Source organism: Oryctolagus cuniculus, chromosome X, assembly GCF_051225735.1.
Source record: "Oryctolagus cuniculus isolate XC-2025 breed Fujian yellow rabbit chromosome X, ASM5122573v1, whole genome shotgun sequence".
NCBI classification, from domain to species: domain Eukaryota; kingdom Metazoa; phylum Chordata; class Mammalia; order Lagomorpha; family Leporidae; genus Oryctolagus; species Oryctolagus cuniculus.
In genome coordinates this window covers 109,696,999-109,718,049 of record NC_142888.1, presented here as the reverse complement: position 1 = coordinate 109,718,049, position 21,051 = coordinate 109,696,999, and the positions used below count along the sequence as shown (strand labels likewise).

Below are 21,051 nucleotides of genomic sequence, written 5' to 3'. Positions count from 1 at the left end.
ATCTCCAGACTGACTTCCATAGTGGCTTCTATGACCCAGTGTTCATTTAGGAGCATGTTGTTCAATCTCCATGTGTTTTTTATATGCTCTAGGGATTCCTGGGTTGCTAATTTCCACCTTCATTCCTTTATGGTCTGAGAAGCTGCATCGTATGATTCTAATTCTCTTGAGTTTGCTGAGACTTGCTTTATGGCCTTGTATGTGGTCAATCCTAGAGAACGTTCCATGCACTGCTGAGAAGAATGTAAAATCTTTAAATGTAGGATTGAAAGTTCTGTAGATATCTATTAGATCCATTTGGGCAATAGTGTCGATTAAATCTGCTATTTCCTTGTTGATCTTCTGTACGGTTGATCTGTCTATTTCTGAGAGTGGAGTATTGAAGTCCCCCAGTACTATTGTATTGGAATCTAAGTCTCCATTTATGTCCCTTAACATACCTTTTAAATAAACCGGTGCCCTGTAATTAGGTGTGTATACATTGATAATTGTTATATCTTCCTGTTGAATTGAACCCTTAATCATTATATAGTGCTCCTCTTTGTCTCTCTTAACAGTTTTTGTGTTAAACTTTATTTTGTCTGATATTAATATCGTTACACCTGCTTTTTTTTTTCTTTTCTGTTGGCATGGTATATCTTTTTCCAGCCTTTCACTTTCAGTCTGCATGCATCTTTGTTGGAAAGATGTGTTCCTTGTAGGCAGCAAATAGATGGGTTTTGTTCCTTAATCCATTCAGCCAGTCTGTGCCTTTTAACTGGAGAATTAAGTCCATTAATGTTCAATGTGACTATTGATAAGCAGTGACTTTGCCCTGCCATTTTCCCAAAGATATTTTCTACTATATGCTTTAAGCTTCCTATGATCTTTTACTGGTAGGTTTTTTTCCTTTACGTTCTTTCATATTGATGGCCGTGTTTCTGTGTTTCTGTGTGCAGCACATCTTTAAGCATCTTTTGCAGGGCTGGACGAGTGTCAACAAATTCTTTCAATTTCTGTTTGCTATGAAAGGTCTTTATTTCACCTTCATTCATAAATGAGAGCTTTGCAGGATATAATATTCTGGGCTGGCAGTTGTTCTCTCTTAGTACCTGGGCTATGTCTCGCCATTCCCTTCTAGCTTGTAGGGTTTCTGATGAGAAGTCTGCTGTGAGTCTAATTGGAGCTCCTCTGAGAGTAATCTGACGTTTCTCTCTTGCACATTTTAGGATCTTTTCTTTCTGTTTCACTGTGGTGAGTTTAATTACAACGTGTCGTGGTGAGGATCTCTTTTGGTCATGTTTATTAGGGGTTCTATGAGCTTCCTATACTAGGACGTCTCTGTCCTTCTCCAAACCTGGGAAATTTTCTGCTAGTATCTCACTGAAAAAGCCTTCTAATCCTTTCTCCCTCTCCATGCCTTCAGGAACTCCCAGAACCCGAATATTGGGTTTTTTAATAGTATCCTGTAGATTCCCGACAATATTTTTTGGATTCCTAATTTCCTCTTCTTTTCTTTGGTTTGACTGTATACTTTCCTGTTCTCTGTCTTCTAAGTCCGATATTCTCTCTTCTGCTTCACCCATTCTGTTTTTAAGGCTCTCTAATGTGTTTGTCATTTGATCTATTGAATTCTTCATTTCATTATGATTTCTCGTCACTATCACATTTTCATGTTCTACTAGTTGTTTCGTTTCATTTTGATTCCTCCTTAATATTTCATTTTCACCAGAGAGATTTTCTATCTTGTCCAGTAAGGATTTCTGTAGTTCAAGAATTTGTTTTTGAAAACTTCCTAATGTTCTTATCAATTTTTTGAGATCTGCTTCTTGCATTTCTTCTATCTCGTCATCTTCATAATCTTGAATTGGGGTGTCTTTATCATTTGGGGGTGTCATAGTGTCTTCCTTGTTCTTGTTACCTCGGTTTCTGTGTTTGTTTGGCATTGTGGAGATATTCTTTAGTTTCTTTGCTGTGGTGTTTTTTCTCGTTATACTATGACTCTAGATTAAGTGGACTGTCTGCTTTTGATGGATCCTTAGAGGCTGTGATGGGTGTGGCCAGAGAGCTCTGTTTGGTTCTTCAGGGTTAAGGGTGTGCCAAAGGTGACTCACCCAGTTTGTTCTCTCACTCGCTCACTCTCTCTCTCCTTTTTGACTCAGAAGGGAAGTAATTCCGCACAGCTGAGTGGAATTGAGGGCAGTTGATGTATGAAATGTGTCCCCTATGGGTATTAGTCTGCTCTACCCCAAGGACCAGACAAAGGTTCTATGCAGCCCTCAGTGTGGTCTCAAATTTCTCAGCAGTCTCTCACCAGGTTGCCAAGGTTACTGAGTTTGTGTACTCGGTGAGTTCTCTCACCCACCCTTAGATTTTCACAGTCTCAGTTCGGTAGCTCCACACTTTCACTAGGTTCTAACCTCCAGTTATTTCTCCCCACGAGAGTCAGGTTTTTCTGCTTGGCTGATGGCAGGCACCACTTAAGTATGTCCAAAATGGCACCTGCTCTTTGTCTTGCTCGGCTTTGTAAGGTGCGTGGAGAGAGAGGCTAGTGTCCGTGCCAGTTCCCCTTATTTATTCATTTTTTTTTCTCTCCTCCAGTCAGCCTGGTGAACTTTCCCCAGCAGGGCTTCAAGCCTCGTTCCCTCTAGGCTCTTTGTTCCTTTCCCTGCCAATGTCTCGGGTTACCGAGGTTTTTGTCTCACCTCCCCTTCCAGCGCTGGCAAGCAGACTCCGAGGCTCGGCTTCCGTGGCTTGGCTTCCACGCCATGGGCATCCTTGCTCTCCGTGTCACACCACTAGATCCAGAAGAGTTTCCTCTGTAATTTTTTCCCGAGCCTTTTCCTGAGACTACAGTAACTCCACTTTTATTAAACTATCTTTTCCCGGACTATCAGTGCGCACCCTCACTATTCCACCATCTTCTAAGTAAATATTTTTAAACATTTTCTAGATTTATTTTTTCTAGATAGCTTTTATATTGTATTTGAACACAGCCATAGGTAGTGAGATCATAATTTTGAGGCCAAACTAAGTATCTTCCATAAAGTCTGCATCCCCCCAAAGAAATGCAAGGTGAAGGGGGAGATTGTTTCTACATTAATATGCATACTTTCATTTATGAACATTTAAATACAGGCTTTCTATATGCATATTACCTATTTAATAAAAATGTACATAGTACAAGTATATCATACTGTATAAATATAGAATTCGAGAAATCTTGAACCTGTACTTCCTGTTCACATCAGTTTCTCCTCTTCTTTCTTCGCAGTCAGGTCCATCATTTCAGAGTTGAGCAAAAGGGACAAGTGTCATTTGTGTTGGTTGGGGCCCAGAATTTGACATACTCTTTGTACAGCACATGGGTGCGTATCATTGGGTGCAGCTCACTGAACTGGACAAGTTTCTGGCACATCAGACACAGCTTACAACTGGCTGGTGCATGTGAAGGCCTTCCCAGATATGAAACTTGGGCAGAAGGCAAGAACATTGGGCTACTGATTTGGGCCGGTGGAGCAGGGTACAAGGCCCAGATCCAACCACATGACTGAGTACTTGCTGCTACCCGCTCATGTTTTGCCAGCTGTGTAGCTACCAACTGGATCAGTTCTTGTATGGTCAGGTCTGCCATGGTGGTATGTGCTGACTTGTTTTGCTGAAGAATATTGGTCATCTGGGCCTTATTGCACTACAGAAACTGAGTCAGCAACTTTTCCAGGATCTTCTGTAGTTTGTCTACTAGTTGGGACCTGGGGGATTTAGAGGAAGCCTTAGCACTGCCCAAGCCTGTGGGACGTGAGATGGGGGTGATAGTGGGCATGCAGAGCTATTTCTTCCATGGGAGCCAGGAAGGAGTAGGGAAGGTTGGTTGGGCTGGAAAAGGGTAGGGTTCAGGATTGTGAAAGACAAGGAATGGGAGATCTTCAGTTGACATAACCTTGGGCATTGTGACCTGCCAATTGGAAAAAAGGCATCTGAGGAGCCAAAGAGGGATTGGGCTGAAACACCTGAAGCATGAAGTCTGTCTCTGTTAGTGGTGGAGGCAGAGGGGGAGTAGGGATTTGAGGAAGCCTGCTCAGTTTGGCTCCATTGCTCACTAACTGGATATGACTATTAAACTGATCTCGAACATTCTTCTTCATTATCCAAATGCCAGTCTTGTCTCCCACTCTTGTTTGGAATGAACTATCTGCAGCGGTGGTGGTGGTGGTGGTGGTGGTGGTGGTGGTGGTGAGGTGAGGCAGTTCTGCCTCCTTTTTGGCTTCTGCTATTTTCAATACCAGCAACACTCGCCAGCTCTCTAGTGATCAGATCACTGCCTTCCAGGCCTGTTCTTTCTCTTCCATAATGTTCTGATTTATTTCACCATCCTGATTGTTGAGTCTATCCAGTTCCATTTCCCACACTTCTCTTCAGCCTTTCTCAAAAAACTTCTCAATTTTGGCTTTCAGGTCCTGATTCTTCTGTAAAAAACTCTTTCTTTTCTGTATCTTCTTTGTTCCTTCTTGCCATGTTGTCACATCTCGAATGGCCTTTCGTATCTCCTGACGATTCTTCATTTCTTCCTCTCTCCTCTTCTGGAGTTTCTTTAACTGCACTTGGAGCTAATTTTCCACTTGCCTCTGCTTATCTAGAGCCTACAGTAAATATTGATAGACATCACATATATAAACACAAAAGTGAGAACTTTTGATAATTTGTAAGACCATGAAAGGATTTTAAGGCCAAAAATGTGAGAATCACCACTGTTTCAGAAACAAGACCACTTTTTTTTTTTTACCATGGTTCTCTATCTCTTCAAGTCACTCATTACAATAAAAACTGGCTTGTTTTTAATCCTCATACTTCCATGTTTCCCCCTGCCCAGGACCTTTGCAAGCTTTGCACCTTTGCACATGCCAATCCATTTGCCTGCAACTGTCTTCTCCAATCCTCTTTCACTTCACTGAGATAAATAAATAAATATATATATATATATATATATATGGCCTTCAAGTTTTAAATCTCTATAGGTTTTCTTTTTTTAAGCTTTATTTGTTTATTTGAAAGTCAGAATTACACACAGAGAGAAAGAGAGGCAGAAAGCCAGAGAGAGAGAGGTCTTCCATCTGCTGGTTCACTCCCCAGTTGGCCACAACAGCCGGAGCTGTACCAATCTGAAACCAGGAGCCAGGAGTTTCTTCAGGGTCTTCCACATGGGTGCAGGGGCCCAAGGACCTGGGCCATCTTCTACTGCTTTCCCAGGCCACAGTAGAGAGCTGGATCTGAAGTGGAGCAGCTGGGACTCGAACTTGCGCCCATATGGGATTCTGGCGCCGCAGGCAGATACTTAGTCCACTACGACACAGTGCCGGCCCTGAGGGCACCATTTCTTTCCTGGGTACTAGCCAGGAGTCATTGTCAGCTTCAAGAGGCAGGAGCTGAGCTGATCTGAAGCCAGGAGCCAGGAGCTTCCTCCAGGTCTCCCACACAGGTGCAGGGGCCCACGTGCTCAGGCCATCTTCTACTGCTTTCCCAGGCCATAGCAGAGAGCTGGATCGAAAAAGGAGCAGCCAGGACTAGAACCTGTGTACATATGGGATGCTGGTGCAGCAAGTGGAGGATTAACCTACTGTGCCACAGCCCTAGCACTTTTAAATGATAAATAAGTGTCATAATATAATCTGTTTTCAACCATTGTTTTCTCATTGCCTTTACCCAAAGCTATATGCTTCTGTGGATTCTGCCTCCCTTGAACTAGTTCATCCTCAAAGTCCCAGCTTGGAAGAATGTATATTTCAAGATTGATTTTCAATCTAATTAAGACTAATTTAAAAATATATATATGCTATTGCTATTTTTATTGCTTTCCTTGTTCATTTGATATGTTTAATCAATCTTTAGCTTTATTCTCTCTCTTGTTATAAAAAGCATTAAAACAACAGGTGCTTGGCTTTCCACTCCAATCCCATTGTTTTTTCTTTTCTCTTTTCTATGGGGCTCATTGTTTTTCTTCTGTGCCCCAGATAGTCTTCTTGATGTGAAGAATTCTGTTGTTTAGTTAGAAGGATGATCTTGTTTTTTCTCCCTTAAGGTAGTTGATCCAGTTATTTAATGAAATCATTAAATGTTCCAAAATGATTGCTGTGATTTTATTTATTTATATTTATTCTAAAAAAGAATATTACTCAAAAATGTTTACAAACTGTTTCTCTTCAAACCTGTACTACGGAAACCATCGCAGCCCTCATAAAACTCTGGAAGATCTGTTCGTTTAAAAGAAAAAAAAGGGACTGGTGCTGTGGCACAATGGGTTAAGCGGTGGCCTGCAGTGCCAATATTCCATATGGGTGCTGATTCGAGTCTTGGCTCCTCCACTTCTGATCAAGCTCCTTGCTAATGCTCCTGGAAGGCAGCAGCAGATGGCCCATGTACTTGGGCACTGCCACCCACTTGGGAGACCGAGATGAAGCTCCTGGATCTGGCTTCAGCCTGATGCAGGCCGAGCTATTGCAGCTATTTGGAGAGTGAACCTGCAGATAGAAGATTTCTCTCTCTCTGTTTCTCCTTCTCTCTCTACCTCTAACTGTACCTATCAAGTAAATATATAAATCTTCAAAAAAAAAAGGGAGGGAGGAAGAAGGCAGGAAAAAAAGAAAAAAGGAAAAAAGAGAACAATGAAGAGGAAAGAAAGAAAGAAGGAGGAAAATTAAACTACACATAAGTCATATTATTATGAATCTCAGTTCAATTCTCCAGAGCAAATGGGAGCTACTGTTAGATCAGATTCATGCTTATCTATTTATTTCAACTCTCTTAAGACAACAATTTAAATTCACAGGTGCTAGGGTTGGTTCAATTATTTTCTTCATTCGTTCTACAACTGTCCACTGATTGATTTTTCTACACACAACACTATGCAAGATGCTATGGAGAATACGAAGAAATTTAATACACGGCTAATTCTTGTTAATGTTCTAAAAAATCATTAAATGCCCTTGTGGGAACAAGAGACACACGAATTTAATTAAAGTTCGTCAGGCTGAGAGTGATTCATGCTTCAGAGGACCTAGTTCTCTGAAGTTCAGATTATGTGATTCACTAAGGAAACATCAGATACTGAAAAATAAAAAAAAAAAAAAACACACACACCAGCAACAAAACTGTCAGAAATGTAAGATTTTCTAACAAAATGATGCTTGTAAACTTCAATGTACCCCCACTCCTCAAGAAACCTCACCACTTTGAATTTGAAGGATAGAGTTTGGCCACTCATCAAGTATGTATTTATGTTTGTTAAATATTTCAAGCATTCAAAATCCACTATCTTCATTTATTCATTCATCTAACAAATTTTTATTGAGTGCTTCACATGTACCAGATACTAGCCTTGGGTTGGGATACAACAGTGAACAACAGTGTCGGGGGTGGGGGGGGGACCTGTTCCACTAGTTTGCCTTTTAGCAAGATGAGATAAAGAAGAAAACAAATAAATCAACTAGGAAAGCGTCAGATAGTGTATATCACACAGTTTGAAGCAAAATCGGCATGTTCTTTCCCAGTATAGAGGAGGGAATATGTGACTCTTTTTTTAACACATTGCCCTAGAAAGGGAAGAATGGAATTAACAGTGCTTTCCTTTTTTCACTTTCTTCTAGATATTGACTGTTAATAAACTCTATCCCCCATACTAAAACCCTTTATTATTATGAGAAATGTTTTTGTACATTTGAAGATTCATAGAATCATAGTCTACTTTCTTCAGGTGGTATCAGTCGTATTATAGTGAGGCTGTATTGTAAGTGTCCAAATCTTGGCAGCTCTGTCAGGTCTCACCTATCTGTTGTCTATATAACCAACATAGGTAATTATTAGCCAATACATGATTTGAGATACCTCAAATTCTTCTGATAGTTATCACAAATGTTGGCAGTTGTTGACAAGTTCATGGTGGTTGTCAGCAGTCATATATCACTTAGCAGAGCCTAGAATCTACAGATGCGGGCCCCAACTAAGCCCAAAAAGGTCTCCTCTTAGACTGAAACCAGAAATCTACACTTTATGTTGGTGAAGCTGAAATACAATGTGCCACACTGCTGGAGATCCTTATCACTGCTCCTGCAAAGTGAGGACACTCTCTCCATTATTTTTGGTTCATTCCCCAGTTGGTCAAAATGGCCGGAGCTGAGCCAATCCAAAGCCAGGAGCCCAGGAGCCAGGAGCTTCTTCTGGGTCTCCCACATGGGTGCAGGGATGCAAGGACTTGGGCCATCTTCTATTGCTTTCCCAGGCCATAGTAGAGAGCTGGATCATAAGTGGAGAAGCCAGGACTTGAACCAGTGCCCATATGGGATGCCCGCACTGCAGGTGGTGGATTTACCCACTACGCCACAGCGCTGGCCCCCACTGTCTCCATTATTAACACCAGTGAGCAAGGCTGCCAACAGAAAATTCTACCCTCCCCTAGGGCACACAAATTCTGTTAGACTGGTATCTGGAATCACACTTAACTTTCCAAAGGCAGGCTTTGTTTTTGTATCTGTGCACCATTATGCATTCCTTATTCAATCCTTCTAAGTTTTGAGAATCTATTTTATTTCTCTCTACTTTCTGGCCTCAAGGTCATTTCAGTCTGTGAGACCACCTGAATGGTGATCACAGGTTAAATGAAATAGGCTCTTAAGCTCATGGAATAAGTTGCTGTTTTGGGGGTTGATTTCTCAACTTTTTAATTTTAATATGCAGAATTAGCTCTTCCCCATTATCTGCTGCCCAGATGTACCACTGCCAAAGGGTTGGGTACATAACCCAAAGCTAAGCCAAATGTTAATCTTGCTAAGATGTACCCGAGGGTGGAAAAATGGCTGAAGCTCAGTTATTTCAGTTGTGTCTGCAAGAAGGCTGTTGAATAGCTCTTGTTCCCCATCCTTGAAGCTGCTTATTCACGCTGTTATGTAAGCTTGGTTCTCCATCTGTACTATGAACAACTTTCTATCAGTCCAATACATTTATTTTCTGCTTAAATTAGGTAGAGTTTCTTGCAACCAAGGGACCCAACAATAGAGTCTGAATGCAAATCATTTATTGCAAACACATATGGCGCAACAAAGGTGTCTCCTAATTCCATTCACATGAAGCATTCAAACTCCAGTGTTTCCTGGTTATAACACCTTGTTACAAAGTGTCAGAGCCTATACTCCTCATTTCCTGGATAACCTATGTCCTGCAGAAAAGAAGAGACTTAGCAATCTATAAAGATTGTCTATTGGGTACAGGCATTGTAAGCACTTAAAAAGACATGCTCCATCAACAGATGAATGGGCAAACAAAATGTAGTATATAGGGGGCTGGCATTGTGGCATTGTGACATTGCGTTGTAGCAGTTTAAGTTGCTACCTATGATGCTGGCATCCCATATACACACAGGTTTGAGTCCCGGTTGTTCCATTTCCCATCCAACTCCCTGCTAATGCACCTGGAAAAGCAGTGGGGGATGGCCCAAGTACTTGGACCACTGCACCCACATCAGAGACCCAGATGAAGCTCCTGGCTTTGGCCTGGCTCAGCCCAGGCCATTGTGGCCATTTGGGGAATGAACTAGCAGATGAAAGATCTTTCTCTGTCTCTACTTCTCTCTGTGTAACTCTCTTTAAATAAATAAATATTTTCGAAAATGTAGTATGTGGAATATTACCCAGTTTTTAAAAAGAAATACATTCTGGCACATGCTGCAACATACATCATGCTTCATGAAATAAACTAGAAACAAAAAGACAACTATTGAATGATACCACTTACATGAGGTACTTAGAGTAGTCAAATTCATAGAGGTGGAAGGTAGAATAGTGGTTGCTAAGGGATGGAGGCAAGGGAGCAATGGGGAATTGAATTACTGTTTCAAGGGTATAGAGAGGTTCAGTCTGGGATGACAAATGTGTTCTGGAGATGGACAGTAACAACAGTTGCACAACAATGTGACTGGACTGAATGTACAATTAAAATGAATAAAATGGTAAGTTTCATGTTATGTATATTTTATGACAATTTTTAAAAAAGAAAAGGAAAAGAATTAGACACAAATGTTGTCCTTAGGGACAAACTCTTTAATGGCATATAAGCCATCTGTATAAATACAATTTAGGTTTAAAATGTTAAACACTAGAGAAAAGGAATTGATAATCTTCCCTGGGAGCTGTGACATGGGTGGGAAAGATTTAATTGGATGTGTCTATTGAACCGGCCATGCCATATGAGATGGAAATGGAGGGGAGGCAAATTTAGGCCATGGGTATAAAAAGTCATGCACATCCACACTTTCCCAGAGAAGGGAGGAGGGGAGAAGAAATGGCGGACCCATACTCTTATCCATAAAACGTGCAGTCTAAATGTGGACTGGGTTCTCAGTCTCTTCTGAGATGCCCACCTGGTCTGTCAGGTGTGGAAGTTTCTGTCTGGTTACTTTTTAAATAAAACTTGGCTACCTTGCTTACCACTACTCTCTGTCTCATGTGGGAATCTTTTCCTGTGTGAAGTCAGGCAGCCCAGAGCAGCCAATCTCCAGTAACACCACCAGACTTGTTGTGACAAGTGAAGGCTCTGTCTTCCGATAGCTCCAATGTATTATGTGGTCAGGAAGGGCCAAGTCCCCCCACCAAGAGAAGTAATGAACGTGTTCCATTACAGGGGCAGCAAGGATGTTTCTTCCACTGTTCAGGAAGTATGCCAAAGGCAAGAGCTTTATAAAGAAAGAACCTCCACAACACGGAATGGAACACAAGTTTTCCTGGATTCCTGCTGGTTCCTCATCCTGCTGTCCTTGTCAGTGCCCAGTCCTGGCCACATAAATCAAGGATGTGAAATGTTTTGTCCTGACTATTGAACCACAGAGGGGAAAAATCAAGGTCAGGGGAAGTAAAGAATCAATCTTTTTCTTCCTCTGGAGGAACAAACATGAGATTTTCAGTCTTTGGGCTTTTAAATTAACAGATTGCATTATACTGCATATTACCTTTTTTAAACCTTGTTTAATGTTATAGTAAATTAATGGATGTTGGGCAAAGAAGGATGGGGAAAACAGATGTTACTGGAACAACTATTGGTGGAAAAAGCAAAAGAGATGGGTATGCTGGGGCTGGCGCTATGGTGTAGTGAGTAAAGCTGCCACCTGCAGTGCCGGCATCCCATGTGGGCGCTAGTTTGAGTCTTGGCTGATCCACTTCCGAACCAGCTCTCTGCTCTGGACTGGGAAAGCAGTAGAAGATCACCCAAGTCCTTGGGTCCTTGCACCCACGTGGGAGACCCAGAAGAAGCTCCTGGCTCCCACCTTCAGATTGGTGCAGCTCCAGCTGTTGTGACCAGCTGGGGAGTGAACCAGCGGGTGGAAGACCTCTCTCTCTGTGCCTCTCCTCCTCTCTCTGTGTAACTCTGACTTTCAAATAAATAAATAAATCTTTAAAAACAAGTAAAAAAAAGAGATGAGTATGCCTGTGGTAACCAAGGCATGAGACTACAGAAGATGCTAGAGACTCCCCTAAATATTTTGGTGTGGCTTCTGGCCTTTGACAAAACTGATTAACATTTTAACAGTTTTTCAAAAGCCAATGAGTAATCTCTCTCTCTCTCCCCTCCCTCCTCTCTCCTCTCTTCTTGTAAGACAACATTTCTGCCTTTACTCCCAAAGTTCAAAATAGATCTTAAAAACTTGCCATGGGACCCCAAATCCCCTTAAGTTGGGTGGTAAAAATACCATCTTAAGTGTTGAAGTGTTCATATGAATAGGATTAAGTGTCTGGTAATAATAATAGATAGAATTAAAAAGAAGTGAATGCTCCAACAAGGGAAAGCTGTCCACACAGCAGACTCACAAAATGACAATTGCTTTAAATAGCACTCTGACCTCTGAAAAGCTAATGAGAGCATTTCAGGAAAGGCAAGACACTGTGGCAAAAAATATCCTACATGAAGGATCTCTGTGAAAGAGACCCCAGTGGAAAGAAGTAACCATCAAAGAAGGTACTTTTCTCGGAAGGAAGGAGAGAACTTCCACTTTGGTTTATTTATTTTTTTTTCCACAGGCAGAGTTAGACAGTGAGAGAGACAGAGAAAAAGGTCTTCCTTCCATTGGTTCACCCCCTAAATGACCGCTACGGCCAGCGCTCTGCGCTGATCTGAAGCCAGGAGCCAGGAGCTTCCTCCCAGTCTCCCATGGAGCTTCCTCCTGGTCTCCCATGCGGGTGCAGGGCCCAAGCACTTGGGCCATCCTCCACTGCCTTTCGGGCCACAGCAGAGAGCTGGACTGGAAGAGGAGCAACCAGGACAGAACTGGCGCCCCAACCGGGACTAGAACCTGGAGTGCCGGCACCGCAGGCGGAGGATTAGCCTAGTGAGCCGCAGCGCCGGCCAGAACCTCCACTTTGGCTATGGCTTTGTCTAAATACTGATGGACTTTGTGGATTCAAAAGGCTTCTATAGCTTATGCAGCTCATGTCTAGAGCCTCGAATGACCACTGACGTCATACATAAGAGTGTTAATTGTTAAATTAATAATGACAAGAGTCACTGCACTAACTTCCCATGCACAAGCTCTGTCTTCAAAGAGTCATATTATAATTTTGTATAAGTTCTCACAGAAGATGTATCATTCTTTGGTGCTTCTTTAAAGTTAATTAAGTTTCTAGAAAAAAAGTAAAATTAATTTCAAATGCAATGACTTTGAAGAGCTCTTTTCTCGACTGTTGAGGAACAGTTTTTTTTTTTGTTTTCTCATGCAAATTGTTGAAGCCTTTACTTAGTATAGAGTTAGTCTTCTGTGTATAAAGTTAATCGAAAATGGATCTTAGTGGAGAATGGAGCTGAGAATGGGAGAGGGAGGAAGAGGAGTGATGGGAATGTGGGTGGGAGGACAGGTATGGTGGGAAGAATCACTATATTCCTAAAGTTGTACTTATGAAATGCATGAAGTTTATATTCTTTAAATAAAAGTTTTCTTTGGGGAAAATAGATTTTAAAAAGAAGCCTTTATTTTCTCACAGGATCAGAAACATTTTGTATATGTGGAAAAGAATAAGTTGTAAGGCTGCTGTTGTGGCACAGCAAGTTAAACTGCCACTTGGTATACCAGCATCCCATATCAGAGCTCCAGTTCAACTTCCAATCCAGCTCCTGGATAGTGCACCTGGGGAAGCAGGGGAAGAATGCTTGGCCCCTGCCACCCATGAATGAGAACCAGATGGAGTTCCAGGACCCTGGCTTCAGCCTGGCCCACCCTTGGTCACTGTGGCCTTTTGGGAATTAAACCAGCAGAAGGAAAATCAATCTCTCTCTCTCTCTCTCTGCCTGTTAAATAAATAAAAGTAAATTTTAAAAAGGAATGACTTTTCTGTTTCTTTTGAAGATTTGGAAGTGTTTTAAATTCACTAGCTATGGCTCCAAAGTTGTGCTATTCTGAAAATAAATTACTTGGTTACCTTATTAACCTTTTCCCTTGTTTTCATTTATTTATTTGCTTATTTTCTTTTGTTTTCTTCCTGGACATTATGAGGAAATAGTGTGACACCTAGGTGAACTGAAACTTCGTGTAGTTACATTTAAGAACAAGTACACGTTTTGCAAGATTGGATTCCATGAACTGAAAATCTTCATTCTGATAACACTTCCCTAGACCAGATGACATATATGGAACACTCAACAGTCTAGAGACAGATTCATGTTTCCTTGGTACCACATGTATCGTTTATCAGTTACTAGTGGCACCTGTCAGTGTAGCATATATTTCTGTAGTTCAGCTCTCAGCAAGATCCTAGTATTGATAAGCCAGTTAAAAAGGTGTGATTGAATCAAATGTTGCTGCTCCTTTTCTTCTTTGTCTTGTGAAAGTAAAAGGTAATATTGCTGTTATCTATAGAATATGATTAAATATAAAGACATTAATTTTATGATACAAAGGAAAAAGTTAACACATTTTCATCAATCTCAATTGAATATATTTTTAATTTATTTGAATGTGAATAACTTAAATATTGAATGAGTTATACTCTTGCTGAGTAACAACTTCCTTAAGCTCACTTTAGTCCTTTTAAAAAGTATTTATTTTCATTTTATTTGGAAAGGAGAGAGAGAGAGAGAGTGAGAGAGAGATTCTCCATCTACTGGATCACTCCCTAAATACTCACAGTAGCCAGGGTTGACTCAGGTCAGGAGCCTGGAATTCAGTCCAGGTCTCCCACATGGGTGGCAGGCACTCATGTACCTGGGCCATCATCTGCTGCCTCCCAGAATGCGCATTAGCATGAAGCTGGATTGGAAGCCAAGGAGCCTAGGCTGAAACAAGGCTTTTACAATTATTTCTCTATTTTGTTATTTATTTTAGATTTATGTATTTATTTGAAAGGCAGAGTTAGAGAGAAAGAGAGAGAGCGAGAGCGAGAGCGAGAGCGAGAGCGAGAGAGAGAGAGATGTCTTCCATCTGCTGGTCCACTTCCCAAATGGCCCCAATGGCCAGAGCTGTGCTGATCCGAAGCCAAGAGCTAGGAGCTTCCTCCAGGTCTCCCACATAGGCCCAGTCCTCCACTGCTTTCCCAGGCACACTAGCAGGGAGCTGGATGGAAAGTGGGAACAGCCAGGACTTGAACTGGTGCCTGTATGGGCTCAACAGACACTGCCTTTATTTCCTGTGCCACAGCACTGACATCTATTTATTTATTTATTTATTTGAGAGCCAGAGAGCAAGACAGAGAACTTATATCTACTGTTTCACTTCACAAATGCTGGTGATGGCCAAGGCTGGGCCAAGGCTCAAGGTAACATCTGGGAACTCAAGGATGGTCTCCCCCTTGAGTGTCAGGAACCCAACTACTTGAGCAATTGCCACTGCTTCCCAGGGTCTGCATCAGCGGGAAGCTGGAGTCAAGAGTCAGAGCCAAAATTCAAAGCCAAGCACTGTGGTGTAAGTCACAGGCATCTTAACTGCTAAGTCAAACACTCACACCTCACCTTGGTCTTCAGTTCAGTGTAACCTTAGAGTCCTTCCACTGCTAAGGCAACCTCCAGTGTTCCTATTTATACAGAGGAACACAATTGGCTAATTCTCAGCTGCTTGTGGCTCATCAGAATCTCATACATGTCTACTTCATCTCACTTAAGGCCTATCATTCCTTAACTCACTAGCTGACTATATTCTTTCTGTTAGTCTACTATGTAGACATTTAGGAACCTCTGATTTTGTGCTACCATAATATACCCGCCCCCCAAAGAGTAACCAGAAGTTTAGAGAAAGTCCTGATTTCCTGATTTATACTACATGAAAAATGTAAAACTTATCTATTACCAGAAGGCATATAATTCTTAAAAGATTTTTATTTTGATTTTGTTTTTCAAAGCTTTAAAATTATTTGAACACACTAAACTGTTTTGAAACAGTTTCAACTTAATACCTTCACAATGGACCTATACCCTTCTGCTTATGGGTACTTGCCCCACTCATCATGGGATTCAGTTAAAATTTTGGGTTAATGTGTGTCTTGTCATTTTTGCTTATTCATCCTGTCGTTCAATCCTTTATTTCTTTTCTGCTACTCCTTACCAAAGCATCATTGCTATGATAACTCTGGAAAGCCTTGTAAGGAGTCAGAATAGGCATTATAATCATCTGTCTTTGGAGGCTCCCAATGGTATCTGATGAACCCCTGAAGACAGGAACCCTCCCACAGTACTATCATCAATTTCTATTCAGAATAGAGTCTCTATTTGCAGAGGTCAAATATTTCATTTAGGGACAGGTGTTTGGCACAGTTGTTAAAGAATTGCTTAGGGAGCTTGCTTCCCATATCAGAGTGCCTGGGTTCAAGTTCTGGTTGTCAGCTTCCTAATGATGTTCACCCTGAGAGGTAGCAGGTGATGGGTCAAGTACATGTGTCAGGGCTACACACCTGGGAAACCTGGATTGAGTTCTGGACTCCCAGATTGGACCTGGCTCAACCCCAGCCATTGCAGGCATTTGGGGAGTGGGCAAGCATGTGGAAGTTCTGCCTTTCTCTCTCTCTCTCTCTTTCTCTCTCTGTGTGTGTGTGTATGTGTGTGTGTATGTGTCTGTCTTCCAAATAAAATAAAAAATAAAATTGCATTAAAAATTTTTAAAAACATTTCAGTTTGCCTAAATCTTAATGTGAGTGTCAGAAATTCCTATTCTTTTCTTTCAAGTTTGGGGCAAGGACATTATGTTTACTTCAATTCAGTACACTAAAGGAAACCCTTACCTGGTCTCTGCCTCAAACTCATCCTAACAAAACTCATTCAGTTCTCCAACCAAGTGTACATTTCCCAAGAAGGGTGCAACATTCTGCTAACCCTCTGAATCTCCATCCCTGTGAAGAAGATACAAAGAATAGTTGGCCCCTTTTTAATTTGTTGTTGTCACTGTTAATAAACATGTACCACCCTATCTTTCCTTGGAATATGAGGGGCTCTTTCATTGATCAGAAGGGTCATATACCAAGGTGCTGGCTGTGTTTTCCACTGAATCCTTGTGAAATCTGTCAGAAGAAGAATGAAGAGGAGGAAAAGAAATAGAAGCAGTTGGAAAAGGATAAAGAAGAGAAGGAAGGGAGAGGAAGAGGAGAAAGAATATATTATCTATCCATTTATCTAACTTAAAATCCAGGAAAATGGTTAATTTTTGCTCCTTTTTAATGAATAGCATTAACTGATTCTCAGCTTTTGTGTGCACGTTTTACTGTTTTTATTTTTATTCACATTTCTGTGGGAAATATCAACTAAGATATAATGCAAACTGATACTATTTGGCATTACTCACTATATAGGAAATCATGTAGAGTTGGGGTAGTAGAGAAAGGAGGTGGGAGTCCACATGTATAGAAAACCTGTTGTATATCAGGCACCATGCTAGCCACTTTTAAAAAATTCTATTGAGGCCGGCGCCGCGGCTCACTAGGCTAATCCTCCGCCTAGCGGCGCCGGCACACCGGGTTCTAGTCCCGGTCGGGGAGCCGGATTCTGTCCCGGTTGCCCCTCTTCCAGGCCAGCCCTCTGCTGTGGCCAGGGAGTGCAGTGGAGGATGGCCCAGGTGCTTGGGCCCTGCACCCCATGGGAGACCAGGAAAAGCACCTGGCTCCTGGCTCCTGCCATCGGATCAGCGCGATGCGCCGGCCGCAGCGCGCCGGCCGCGGCGGCCATTGGAGGGTGAACCAACGGCAAAAGGAAGACCTTTCTCTCTGTCTCTCTCTCTCTCACTGTCCACTCTGCCTGTCAAAAAAAAAATTCTATTGAGATATAATTGTTGCACAATAAACTGCACATAATCCAAGTGTACATTCTAAATTTTGGCATATGCATGCACCCACCATCACAAGGTAACATTCATGATCATTTACCTCCACAATTTCTTATGGGCTTTTTTAAAAACGATTTTATTTTTTATTTGGGAGGTAGAGTTAAGGACACAGAGAGGGAGAGACACAGAAAAAGGTCTTTCATTCCCTGGTTTACTCCCAAACAGCAGCAAGGGCCAGAGCTGGGCCATTCCCCAAACGACCAGAATGACTGGCAATCTGAAGCCAGCAGCCAGGAACTTCTTCCAGGTTCCCCACGTTGGTGCAGGGCCCCAAACACTTGGGCCATCTTCTACTGCTTTCCCAGGCCATATCAGACAGCTGGATCGGAAGAGGAGCAGCCGGGACTAGAACTAGTGTCCCTATGTGATTCTGGTACCGCAGGCAGAGGTTTAGCCTACTACGCCACAACACTTCTATCATTTATAATTACTTTGCAATTTCTAGAATTTTATATAAGTGATATCATGCAGTGTGATCTTTTATGTGTCTGCTTCTCTCACTCAGCATAATTATTTTGAGAGTGTCTGATTTGTTGCATATACCAATAATTGGTTCTTAAATAAGAAAAGGAGGAAAGATGGGAGTGAGGGAGGATGGGAGTGAGGGAGGGAGGGTAGAGTGGGAAGTATCGTTATGCTCTTAAAACTGTATATATGAAACACAAAATTTTTTCTGTTAAAATAAATTTACAAAATAAAAAAAAAACAGTTAATTTGTTTTGTTGCTAAGTAGTTTTCTACCACAATTTGTTATCCATTCACCTGGTTATGGACATTTGGATTGTTTCCAGGTTTTGGCTATACAAATAAAGCTGTTGCAAAGTTTTATGAAGTCTGTGTGTAGAAACATGCTTTGACTTCTCTAGGGTAAATACCTAGAAGTGTAATAGCTGAGTCCTATAACTGACAGCAGGTTGCACAGGAAAAGTAAGTGTCAAAATATCTTTTAAAGTACCCATGACATTTTAAGTTCCTATCAGCAGCATGCAAAAGTTTCAGCTCTCCCACATCACAATTCTCCATTAACACTTGGTATGGTCATTCTTTAATTTTATAATCTTATTGTGAAGAGATATAATGTTATAGTTTTAATTTGCATTTCACTATTGACCAATGAAATTGGACATCTTTTCCCAGTGAAATTGGACATCTTTTCATGTGGTTCTTTTCTTTATTAAAATTTATTGTTATTTATTTTAAAGGCCAAGTTAGAGAGAAAGAGGGAGAGAGAGAAAGAGAGAGATTGATTCCATCCACTGGTACAATCCCCAAATGGCCTCAATGGCCAGGGCTGAGCCAGAACAAAGCCAGGAACCAGCAGCTTCATCGGAGTCTCCCATATGGGTGCAGGGGCCTAATTACTTGGGTCATCGTCTTCTGCTTTCCTAGATGCATTAACAGGGAGCTGGATCAGAAGCAGAGCAGTCAGGACATGAACAGCACCCATATAGGATTCCAGCTCCACAGGCAGCAGCTTAACCCACTACGCCCTAATACTGGCCCCATATGCTTATTTTTCTATGTACATTTCTTCTTTGGAAAAATATTTGTTCAAATGTTTTCCCTTTTTTCTTGATATTTTTGTTTTACTATTTCAGTTTAGAGGGTTTTTTATATATATTATAGTTATAAGTCATTTATTTGGATACAAGTGTTTTATATGGTTTGCAAGTGTTTTCCCCTTAGCCTATGGCTTATAATTTCATTTTCTTCACAGTGTCTTTCAAAAAAAAAGGTTTTATGTTTGATGTACTTAGTTCCTGGTAGTGTATCTAAGAAATATTTGAGTACATAAAGATGTTTTATTTGATCCACTTGAGTTGATTTTTATATAAAGTGTAAGGTATGGATGTTGTTGCATATTTCTGCACCCAGAGATCCAATTTTTCCAGCACCACTTGTTGAAGAGTCTGTCCTTTCTCCAGGGATTGATTTTAGCTCATTTGTCAAAAATTAGTTGGTTGTAGATGTGTGGATTAATTTCTGGGGTTTCTATTCTGTACCATTTGTCTACACGTCTACTTTTGTGTCATTATCCAGCTGTTTTGATTATAACTGCCCTGTAGTATGTCTTGAAGTCTGGTATTGTGAGGTATCAGGCTTTGTTTTTGTTGTTTAAGATTTCTTTAGCTATTCAGGGTCTCTTGTGTTTACATATGAATTTTAGCATTTTTTCCTAAATCTAAGAAGAATGCCATTGATATTTTTATTGAAATCATATTGAATTAGGATCATATTAAAATTCCTCTTGTTAGAATGAACTTTTTTTTAATTAATTATTTACTTGAAAGGCAGAGTTACAAAGAGGCAGAGGTAGAGAGAGGGGGGTCTTCCATTCGCTGGTTCACTCCCCAAATGCCCAAATGGTTGGAGCTGGGCCAATCCAAAGCCTGGAACTTCCTCCGTGTCCTTCATGTGGGTGCAGAGGCCCAAAGACTTGGGCCAACTATTATCACTTTCCCAGATCATAACAGAGAACTGGATCAAAAGTGGAGCAGCTGGGACTCCAACTGGTGCCCATATAGGATGCTGGCATTGCATGCCGTGGCTTACCTGCTACACTACAGTGCTGGCTTCAGTATAGACATTTTGATATTAATCCTTCTAACCCAAGAACATGGAATATTTTTCTATTTTCTTGTGTCTTCTTCTATTTCATTCCTTAATTTTTGTAATTTTCATCATAGAGATCTTTGACATCCTTGGTCAAATTTATTCTAACATATTTAAATTTTTGTAGCTAGTGTGAATAGGACTGATCTTATAAGTTCTTTCTCAGCCATGACATTGTTTGTGTATATAAAGACTATTGATTTCAGTGTGTATTGATTTTATATCCCTCAATTTTACCAAACTTTCTTATGAATTCCAATAGTCTATTACCAAACTTTCTTTTTTTTTTTTCACAGGCAGAGTGGACAGTGAGAGAGAAAGACAGAGAGAAAGGTCTTCCTTTGCCATTGGTTCACCCTCCAATGGCCGCCGCACTGCTCTGGCACACCGTGCTGATCCGATGGCAGGAGCCAGGTACTTCTCCTGGTCTCCCATGGGGTGCAGGGCCCAAGCACTTGGGCCATCCTCCACTGCACTCCCTGGCCACAGCAGAGAGCTGGCCTGGAAGAGGGGCAACCGGGACAGAATCCGGCGCCCTGACCGGGACTAGAACCCGGTGTGCCGGTGCCGCAAGGCAGAGGATTAGCCTAGTGAGCCGCGGCGCCGGCCCACCAAGCTTTCTTATGAATTCCAATAGTCTCTTACATGGATTAAGGATCTAAATCTATAACTTCATACCATCAGATTACCAGAGGAAAACATTGGGAAACTCTGTAGGACATTGGCATAAGGCAAAGAATCTTTGAAAAGACCCCAGAAGCACAGGCAATAAAGACAAAATGAGACAAATGGGATTACATCAAGAGAAGAAGCTTTTGTGCTTCAAAGGAAACACTCAACAAAGCAAAGAGGCACCCAACAGAATGGGAGAAAAATATTTGCAAACTATGCATCTGATAAAGGATTAATATCCAGGATACATAAAGAGCTTAGGAAACTCCACAACAAGAAAGCAAACAATCCGGTTAAGAAATGGGCAAAAGACATGAACAGTAATTTTTTCAAAGCATGAAATACAAATGACCAACAGACACATGAAAAAATGCTCAGGATCACTAGCCATCAGGGAAATGCAAGTACAAACCACAGTGAGGTTTCAACTTACTGACTTAGAATGGCTACTTACTGAC

At 41.3% G+C, this 21,051-nt stretch overlaps 1 pseudogene; it reads right to left on the bottom strand.

Moving 5' to 3' along the window:
• Window positions 1-3,262: 3,262 nt before the first annotated feature.
• Window positions 3,263-21,051, bottom strand: part of LOC100344611 (RING finger protein 214-like) — an 80,225-nt pseudogene continuing 62,436 nt past the window's right edge.